The sequence below is a fragment of the Macrotis lagotis genome, chromosome 7, assembly GCF_037893015.1.
Source record: "Macrotis lagotis isolate mMagLag1 chromosome 7, bilby.v1.9.chrom.fasta, whole genome shotgun sequence".
NCBI lineage: Eukaryota > Metazoa > Chordata > Mammalia > Peramelemorphia > Peramelidae > Macrotis > Macrotis lagotis.
The window spans coordinates 140,053,864-140,064,807 of NC_133664.1; the positions used below are offsets into that span (position 1 = coordinate 140,053,864).

The window sequence follows — 10,944 nt, forward strand, 5'->3', positions numbered from 1 at the left end:
TATTTGTTATTTAACATTTATTTATGCTGAAGATAAATTTGACTACTTAAAGCTTCCCTAAGTCATTTTGAATTCTTACCTTTCTTTTCTCCCTGACATTTCTATAGTCCATATACTCATTTTTGATTCAAAATTAGGTCCATGCTCAGCTTTTATATTGCTGCCTTTTGGAATTCTTGATTTCTTTTAATTATTTTGAAGCTATGACTTACTGGCTCCTTAAATTTGACTTAACCGTCCCTCCTTGAGTCACTAAAGTTTCTGTTTTATCTCTTCTAAATCATATTCCAACGTGTGTATTCCTACTTTGTTTTAAGTGCATATGTTTTAAGAGCATATAATTATTATTTCATTTTTATCTTTCTCAATAGAGTTCTAATTGAAATGGGCCAATGACAAGACACCATTCTGCTATTATAATGAAAAGGGAAATAAGAATAACTTAAAAAAACTGAAAAAAAAGGAATTGAAATGTAAATTTATCTTTGGAAGGCTCAATGAAAACAGCTTTGGGACAATTCCAATAGCAATTCCAATGGACCACAGGAATGGTATATACCTTATCCTGTTGCCATACGATTTAAATTTCTTCTACTAGATCTCAAAAACTTGAAATTACTCCATTCCATATATATGGCAATATCTACTGCAAACATACTTAAGTTTTTATAGATCAATGTTATGGCTTGGTAATGGTGGGCAACTATTTTGTCACTGAAAAGTTGCCAATTCTAGTAGAGTTAAATTTTCAATATTTCAAGATCTGTATTTGTAGTAACAAATGTCATCTGTTAGGGAGAGAGAGAGAGAGAGAGAGAGAGAGAGAGAGAGAGAGAGAGAGAGAGAGAGAGAGAGATAGTTCTTCTGATGGATAATTATAATCACAAAGTCATGCTTACAGAGCTATTTGGTATATACTATATATACTTATGGTGTTATATTTATGCCATATTTTTGAATAATCTGCAATGAGGGGTAAGTCTGATCTCTTTAATAGTAATTAATGTTATTTCCAGTTGAGTAGACTTCATATTGAACTATCATTATAAACAACCCCTCTACTTCTTAAAGAAGCCATACATGACAGCCATTTTATTCAATACTTCTTTGTAAACATGTTATTGGTTGAATTCATATAGCTGTCTCCAATGAAGAGTTTTTTGGATCCACTCGTAATTCTAACAATTTCAGTTACAATTTTTTAAACAATCTAGTGGTCTATCTTGATTGTACTATGATTGCTTGGTGAAGTATTCTGTTTCTTCCTAAAACTTTTGATTTTTTAAAAATTTGTTTATCATGTATTTGAAAACTTGTTTCAATACTCTTCCTCTTTTTTTGAAGAGAGATATTAACCCTTTTATAGTTACCCAGAGTACAGTGTCTGAATAATATTATGTAGTTTCAGATCTGATATTGTTCAAAAAAGTATATATTGTTTTAATAGTTTTAGATGGCCCCTACTCCTGAAAGAAGACTGTGACTGCATTCCCTTAATGATACCCAGAATGATCAGAGATCAGCAATCTAGTTTTTAACCAAGAGTTGCAAGACTTTGGTCAGCATTTCTCCTAGATTGTAAATATCCTCACAGAAGAAGGGATAAGATGGGGCATGCTGAGGTGTGAGATGCCAGGCTCAAGGAGATCCTAGAGTAGAGTACAATGTCCTTGGGGGAAAATACAATTGAGGTTTGTTGATGATCGTGGTATTTTTGGAGCTGGTGGAAGCCTGAAAGCAGGATGTTGACAGTCTATTATAGAGATCACTCATTCTGGACTTGAGTGTGAATCTCCTCCAGACTTTTCCCCCCTAGTAATGAATGTCATCATGGATTCTTTTCTCACAAGTCTGAGATAATAATGCTGGTATAAGAAGCCTGGGATTGGCTTGGATGCCATCAATGATGTCATATCGTTGGAAGCCTGTATCTGTTGCCTTCTTAAGTATTACTATCATGGGCAAGCAATCTTAATAAATGGAATCTCATTGAAGTCTTCCTACAGAGCACTAACTAGACAAGAATGACCAAACCCTTGATCTGCTCATAGCCCCTCAGAGCAAGGTTGATCTTTTCAGATTCACTTAGCAGAAATATAAGACCATTGTCAAATATGAATTTCAAAGATTTCTACTTACCATTTGAAACTACTATGTTCATGGCAGGCATAGATGAGGAGAAAGAACAAATCAATTCCAAGGGCATCCTTCTGGAGATGGGGGAATTTTTCCAAATTCAGAATGATTACCATGACCATTTTGGTGACCCCAGTATGACTGGCAAGATTTGCATTGACACTAGGACATCAAATGTAGGTGAATTTCCTTCAGCTGGCATCATCTGAGCAAAGAAAGATGCTGGAGGGGTGTTGAAGACAGAAAGATTCAGAGAAATTTGATGAAGTGAAGGAACTCTTTGAGAAACTGCTTTTTAAATCTAGTTCAAGGAAGGAAGTTGCAGGAGATTGATGGAGCTCATTGAGAACCATTCATGACCCCTTCCTCCAATCTATCTTCTTGGAAATGGCAAATATGTACAAACATCAGAAGTGATCAAGTAATTGAATGAGGGGAGCTAGGAGGGCAGAGCACCATGTGTAGAGGTGGGAAAGAAAGTACTCTCAATGAATTATGGCTCTTTTACAAAAAAAAATCTTTAAATGAGTTTTTCCCATCGAGTTTTGATTTCAGAATGCCAATAAGTCTTTTAATTTCTATACCCTTAATTTTTTCCTTTACAGCTTTAGGCTTGATGTGTCTTTCTTGGAGAAGAACAAATGTTTGCAGATATAACCTTGATCTACTGATTGCCATTAACTTTTGCATTCAGGCTTGAAGCTTTTAGTCTCTGTTTTTCTTTAGCATACATTAATAGTTTTAAGAAATGTTCAACAACCTGTGATATATGAATATAATGGAAAACTATTGTTTTCTAAAAACTGATAAGCAGGCAGATTTCAGAAAAAAAAACATGTAAAAATTTAAATGAACTGAGGCTGAGTGAAGTGAGCAGAACCAGGAGAACATTGTACACAGTAACAGCAACATTATATGATAATCAACTATGATAGATTTAACTTTTCTTAGAAATACAGTGATCAAAGACAATTTCAAAAGACTTGTGATGGAAAATATCATCCATACCCAGAGAAAGAACTGTGGAGTTTGAATGAAGGTCAAAGCATATCATTTTCACTTTTTAAAACTTTTTTACTTTCTCAAGTTTTTTCCCTTTTGTTCTGATTTCTCTTTCACAACATGACTAATATGGAAATATGTTTATTATGATTATACATGTCAGATTACTTGCTATCTTGGGGAGAGAAGACAGAAGAATGGAGAAAATTTTTGAAAAAAATTAATGTTGAAAACTATCATTACATGTAATTAATTGGGAAAAAAATAAAAAACTATCAAATGAGAAAAAATGTTCAAGTGATATTTTTATATATTTAGAGAAAGATTCTAAAAGACCAAGAGCTGTTGTGTGTTTTTAAGCACAATCATACAATTGGAATGGAATAAACATTTATATATTATCTCCTAGGTGCCAAGCAATGTGGTAAGTACTTTTCATAAACATTATTCATTTAAGTCTTGCAACAACTCTGCAAGAAAGATATTATTGTTATTATTATTATTGTTGTTGTTGTTGTTGTTGTTGTCATTTTATCATTGAGGACTTTGAAAAAAATCAGAAGGTAGGTGACTTACCCAATACACAGCATGTAAGTATTTGAACCAGGATTTGAACCTGTACCCAGAGGTCTATCCACTTCATCAGCAGTTCAAAGTAAGCCATTTACATCAACTGATTAATAAGCTATCGTGGCACAATTCCTTTAACTTAGAAAAATACTAAGAAATTTTCCAATAAGAAAAATATATACAGCTCTAATAAGGAGCTATGATGATAACCTTGCCAGAGCTATAAGGGGCTTGAATTATCTTCTTAAAAGATCCCATATTTTTAATTAACTGTTCTTGGAATTATGTTGATGGTGTCTCTTAAATAGAACACTGGACACAGGAAGAGGACATTAGAATAACCATTATAGCTGGCTAAATTTTACATATTTGTTGAGCACAAATAAGCTATGAGTGCAGAACTGAATCAAAGGCTTTTTTTTTTATCAGTACAAGCATTTTAAAATGTTCTATTTCAGGATGCTTATTTCATATTTACCAAAGAAATGAGTTGCTTTTTACAATCCTTTTCTCTCCTCAGACAATGAATTATTTTCTTGTATTTATCAGTTTTTGTGCATGTGATTCAACTGTGAACATTTTGGGGACTGTAATTTAACATATAACTGAACTCCATTTGCTGAAAAATTATAATAACTTAGTGTTTTTAGATTTTCTTATCTTTGAGATTTTTTAAATTCTTTGCTTGACTAGGTTTTATTTCATTTGCTCCACATTTAGGGAAGAATTTCTTTCTTACAATTTTCAGCATTTTTCTACAACACATTGCTAGGTCACTTGAAACTGAGGGTATCTTTGAAATAAAGTAGAAAGACCTTGTTTTTAACTCCTGTTTCTAACTTATGTGTTCACATTTTCCAATTCATTTCATGTACACTTCTGGTTTACTTGCTTTAGTGATAAATGCAATACGTATTTCTAAAGTGTTCTTATAGATCTTATCAAAACACAAAAGAGCATAACACATTCTACATTTTTCCCTTGCCAGGCTGATCAGTCCTATAGTTTTGAGTGCTGAAATCTAGCAAATATTTTCCAGCTCATCTATTTACTTCTTGGATTTCAGGTCAATTTGATCACACCAGTGAAGATGTTAAACCAACAACAGTTCAGAACTCAATTTGCCAGGATTTTGTGATTCATACCGAGCCTACACTAACATATTTCTTAGGTCACATATAAATCACCTTAGGTGGAATTCTATCTTGATACTGCTCCCGTTTCCCTCCTACTTCCAAGGCATAGTTAGAATAGAATGGACACTGAGGGCTATTATTCTCATTCATGTATTCATCGTTGTTCAGATAAAAAAAGAGTTCAAGTACAAAACGCTATGCTACTATTATTCCATTTGGATTAATGTTCAGTGGATTAGAAATAATTTTGTAATGTGGGAAGCCCTTGTTTTTAACTTCTAAGATCTGTTTCTATGATCACCTTTTCTAAGATCTCTCAGGTGGTATCAATGGTACCTAGTGGTGGTATCAATGGGTGTACATAGTACATAGTACATTCCAAATTGCTCTCCAGAATGATTGCATGAGTTTCACAACCCCAGCATTAGTGTCACACTTTTCATACATCCCTTCCAACATTGATCATTTTCCTTTTTTATCATTGAAAATGACATTTCCAATCTGTAAGTTGTGTGAGATAGTATCTCAGAGTTGTTTAATTTGAATTTTTCTAATCAATAATGATTATTTTTTCATACAATTATAGAAAACTAATTACTTTCTCTGAAAACTGTCTTTCATATCCTTTGACTTTATCATTTGGGGAATGACTTTCATTCTTATAAGTTAGACTCAGTTCTTTATATATTCTAGTAATAAGTCCTTTATTGGAAACATTAGGTTTTTTGCATTCCTTATAATTTTGGTTGCATTAATTTAATTTGTATAAAACCTCTTATGTACTGGCAAAAAAAATGGAAAATGAGGGAATGCCCATCAACTGGGGAATGACTGAACAAATTGCGGTATAGCAACGTGTTGGAGTACTATTGTTTGGCAAGAAATCAGAAGTGACAGACTTCAGAAAAGCCTGGAAAGATTTGCATGAACTGATGCTCAGCAATTTAGTGACCAAGGACACTTCTAAAAGACTTGTGATGGAAAATGCCACTTACAGCCAGAGGAAAAAAAAAATGGTGTGAATGCAAACCAAAGCATACTATTTCCTCTTTTTAAAACTTACTTTATGTTTTTCTTTTTCATCTTTTCGCCTTTAGTTCTAGCCTTCCTTTTTACAACATGACTTATGTGGAAATATGTTAACTATAATTGGACATGTATAATCTATATCAGATTACTCATTGTCATGGGGTGGGGAGAGGGAAGGGAGAGATAGAAAAATATGGAACTTAAAAAGATGAATGCTGAAAACTATCTTTGCATGTAATTGAAAAAGTAAAGTAAAATATCATTCAAAAATTCTTTAGTTGGATAAAAATACTAATAAAAATACTGGGATGAAAGTTCATCCTTTTTGACTCATTGAAAAGCATCTTTGGGATGACTGCAGTGGCAAATAAAACACTGCTAATACGTATTTCATTCTTCTTCCTTTGTTTGTTTTAAAAGTATGATTTAATTTTAGTTTTTTTAAAAAATGAGTTCCATATTCTTTCCCTCCACCATCTCTTCTCTTGCCCTCTGAGAAGTCAAGTAAAATTATTTCAATTATACATTTGAAGCAATGCAAAGCATATTTCCAAATAAGCCATATAAAAATAAGTAACCAAAAAATAAAGTAAGAATGTTATATTTTAATTTGAATTCAACTTCATCAGTCGAGTTGGATGGCATTTTTCTTCATTAAGTTTTTTAAAACTGTCTTGGATTACTGTATTGATCAGAGTACAAGTCTTTTACAGCTGATCATCATTATAATACTGCTGTTACGATGTAACTATAATCTGATGGTTCTCTTCATTTCACTTTGCAAAAGTTCATATAGGTCTTCCAATGTTATTTTTTTCCTAAAACTATCCCCCCCATTTCTTATACCATAGTAGTACTCCATTCCAATCATATGCTATATCTTGTTTAGTCATTCCCCAATTGATGGGAATTCCCCCAATTTTCAATTCTTCACTACCATAAAAAGAGCTACTATAAATATTTTTGTATATATAAGGCCATTTCCTTTGATCTCTTTTGAGTAAAGATTTAGTAGTAGTAGTAGTAGTAGTAGTAGTAGTAGTAGTAGTAGTAGTAGTAGTAGTAGTTAGTAGTAGTAGTAGTGCTGGGTCAGAGTGCATGCACAGTTTTATAACACTTTGAGTATAGTTACACATTCCCAAATCATAACTCCATCAACAATGCATTAGTGTGCCTATTTTCTCTCAACCCTTCTAGCATTTGTCACTTTGACAAGTGTGAAGTGGTATCCAAGAATTATTTTAATTGCATTTTTCAAATCGATAGTGGTTTAGAGTAGCTTTTCATAAAACTATAGAGAGCTTTGATTACTTCTGGAAACTGCCTGTTCAAATCTTTTAACCACTTATCGATTACAGAATGGCTCTTGGTTTTCTTTCTTTTTTATATATAATTGACTCAGTTTCCTCCATATCTGAGAAGTGAGCCCTTTGAGAAATATATTGTACAAATATTTGATATTACTTTATTGACTATACCTTTTAACAAAATGTAGTTTCCCTGATTATCTTTTAATTAAGTGAATTTTTGCTTTGATTTTGTCCAAGATCCTGATTGCTACCAGTATTTTTAACTTCAATCGAAGCATCGTATTGTCTACTCCAACCTTTTACCTTTAGTTTTGTGTTTGTGTCTGTATTTTATGCATTTCTTATAAAGAATATACTGTTGGATTCTAGTTTCTAATCTTCTCTGCCATACTTTTCTGTTCAATGGGTAGGCTCAAACCATTCATATTCACAATATTGACTTCTAATGTATATTTCCCTTCATTCTATTTTTCTTCTGCTTATCTTTCTCTAGTCTGTCTTGCTTTGACTTCTGCTTTCCTTAACCTGCCTTCCCTTATCATTACTTCCTTTCTCTAATCTCTTTCCCCTCCTATTTCCCTGTTGGATAAGATGGATTTCCATAAAATACACATATCTAACTTTTCTTCCTTTTTTCCTGCTTTCCAACTTCTCTTCCATGACTCAATTTCTCAATTTTTCTCAATTTCTATCACTGGTTATCCTTTTCCTCGGGAAAAAAAATTCTTTTTCTCCTTTTTTAAATTTTATCCCCAGGGCTATTTAGAGTATCCTATGTTCAACCTGGTTCTATTTTTCACTATCTTTAGTTTGTTTTACTAAAGTCCTTCCTAAAACACTACTTCATTATTTCATTACTTTCTCTTTAAAAACCTGAATGATTCTCAAATTCTACTGAATAAAATACAGAACCATCATCTTGACATGCAAGGCCCTCAACAATTTATATGTCATAAAAGGCCCCAGTTCTACATTTTAAATTGTTTTTCACTATACAGAAACTTAAGTTCCACTTTAGCTAAACTACTTACTTACACCAATGTGAGATATTTTCTAAAATATATCTGAAGGGTAGTCTTGTTGGCCCTGGATGAAATTTATGATGATAAATATAATGATATGACATAGTAGGTTACTATAGTAATTTACTACTATGTCTTTTGCACATAATCTTCCACTGATCCACCACTCAATTTCTTTAGTTGGTTCCAAATGATAGACTTGATGATTGTTGCTTTATCCTGGTTTTATTTTAGGTTTTTGCAAGGCAAATGGGGTTAAGCGGCTTGCCCAAGGCCATGCAGCTAGGTAATTATTAAGTGTCTGAAACCGGATTTGAACCCAGGTACTCCTGACTCCAGGGCCTGTGCTTTATCCACTGCATCACCTAGCCGCCCCCAATTGTTGCTTTATAATGTAGTTTTAGATCTGTCTAGATCTTTAGATATGGCTAGTCTATCTTCCCTTGCATTTTCTTTTTCATTAATTCCCTTGATTTTCTTAATACTTTTTCTTCCAGATGAATTTAATAATTCTTCTAGCTCTATAAATTTTTCGGTAGTTTGATTGGTATGGCCCTGAATAATTGAGCTGATTTAGGTAGAGCTGTAATTTTTATTTTATTAGCTTGGTCTAATCATGAGCAATTGATATTTTCTCAACTACTTAGATCTGACTTTGTGTTCAAAGTGTTTTACACTTGTGTTCATGTAGTTCCCTAGTTTCTTCTGGCAAGAAGACTCCCAAGTATTTTATATTGTCTACAATTATTGCAAATGGAATTTTTCTATTTCATGTTGCTGGGCTTTGTCAGTAATCTACAGAAATGATGATGATTTCTGGGTTTTTATTTTATATCCTCCAACTTTGTTAAAGTTATATTTAAGGGGCGGCTAGGTGGCACAGTGGATAAAGCTACAGTTTCTTTTCTAAATCATGACTTTCAGAGATCTCTCCTAGATCTATTTTCCAAGTTGTTTTTCCTTTGATGTGCTTTACATTTTCTGCTACTTTTTCATTCTTGCTATTTTGTTTGATAAATTATTGATGTCTCATAAAATCATTAGTTTCCACTTGCTCAATTCTAATCTTTAAGGAATTAGTTTCTCTGATTAGTTTGTGTACTTCCTTTTCCATTTGGCCAGTTCTACTTTTTAAGAGGTTGTTTTCTTCAGTGAATTTTTGCACCTCCTTTTCCATTTGGACAACTCTACTTTTTTTAATAGAGTTGTTTTGTTTTTCCAAACTTTTGACTTTTTTCATGATTCTCTTTTATCACTCATTTCTTTTCCTAATTTTTCTTCTCTCTTATTTGATTTTAAAATTCTTTCTGAGATCATTCAAAAGAATTTATTGAACTTGAGAACCGTTCATATTTCTCTTTGAGGCTTCACATATAGACATTATGACATTGTTGTCCTCTTCTGGGCTTGTGTTTTGATCTACCCTATAAGTTTCTATAGTAGGGTTTTTTGGTTTCTTTGCTCTTTTCCAGTCTATTTTGTGATTTGCAATGTTGAGGTTTTCTCCTGGGGCACAGTGAGTACTGTCTCAAGCTTCTTGTGCTTTGAGTCAATGGCCTGGTCACTGCCTTTCTGCACCCGGCCTCTGGGGCTGGCAGCTTGCCCACTGAACTATGGCGGTCTAACCTTGTCCTACCTATTGTGCCAGGAGTTCCAGGCCTGGCAGTTTGCTTGCTATGCTAGGGGTGGAGTCTCACTGCTGTCCTACTAGTTTGCTGAACCAAGACTACCAGACCTTGGTTGTTGATCTGTTTGATTATTGTCTCCTCCTGGCTTGCCCAGGGACTGCCTGTACTGGTCTGAACTCCCATTTTACCTAATTGAGACCTTTCCTACAGTTTTTCTAAATTATGTTGGACTTAAAAATTGTTTCAGCCTATCTTTTGAGAATTGTGTTACACCAGAATTCATTGAGAGACTTGCTTTAAAGTTGTCTTGAGAGAAACTGAAGAGAGCTCAGGCAACTTCCTGGCATGTCTCCACCATCTTGGTTCTGTCCCCTAGGTATGACTTTTGAGAGAGAACTAGAAAGTATTCCAGAGATAATCTAATTCATATGGGCAACTTAAATCATTGGGTGAAATAAGGATAGATTTTTTGACAGGAATAATTAAATCCTTCCTAACAATTGAAATTGTCTAAAACAGAAATGGAACTTCTCCTAAATTGATTTCTTTTACCGGAAATTTTTTTTTAACATAAACTAGATGGCCTAGGGGAAACTGATACATATGACAAAGAGATGAACTAAAGAAGTTCTACAGGAACTACTCTCAGAGCTGAAAGTCTATGATTCCATAGACCAATTAAATTCTGTTTTCTCCATGGAATGTGTGTTTGATCATTCTTATTAAAACTAAGTTTTTCCTCCAGGAAAATTCTATACTTTGTACCACTCTTATTTTGTTTTACATAGTAAGGAAGAGCATGTTTTATTTCCCCCATTAGATAATAAGCTCCTTGAAGGAAGAAATTTTAACCCTATATTCTACAGACAAGACATTAGAATTTGGTTTAATTAATATTTGTTTAATGAATGAAGAAATGAATAAATACTATGCTGAGAGAGATATGGAGACAGAAATATGAACTCAAAAGGGATTGCCATTCTGGAATGTAGAGTTTTTTTCAAAGTTTAATCATTGCATATATATAAATATATATACATACATATATATATATATATATGTATATACATATACATATATAACCAATGTTTTACAATCAATCAACAATTCA

General features: G+C 33.1%; 1 pseudogene; it reads left to right on the top strand.

Moving 5' to 3' along the window:
* The first annotated feature begins 968 nt into the window (after window positions 1-968).
* On the top strand, window positions 969-2,345 carry LOC141494162 (farnesyl pyrophosphate synthase pseudogene; annotated as a pseudogene).
* The last annotated feature ends 8,599 nt before the right edge of the window (window positions 2,346-10,944 follow it).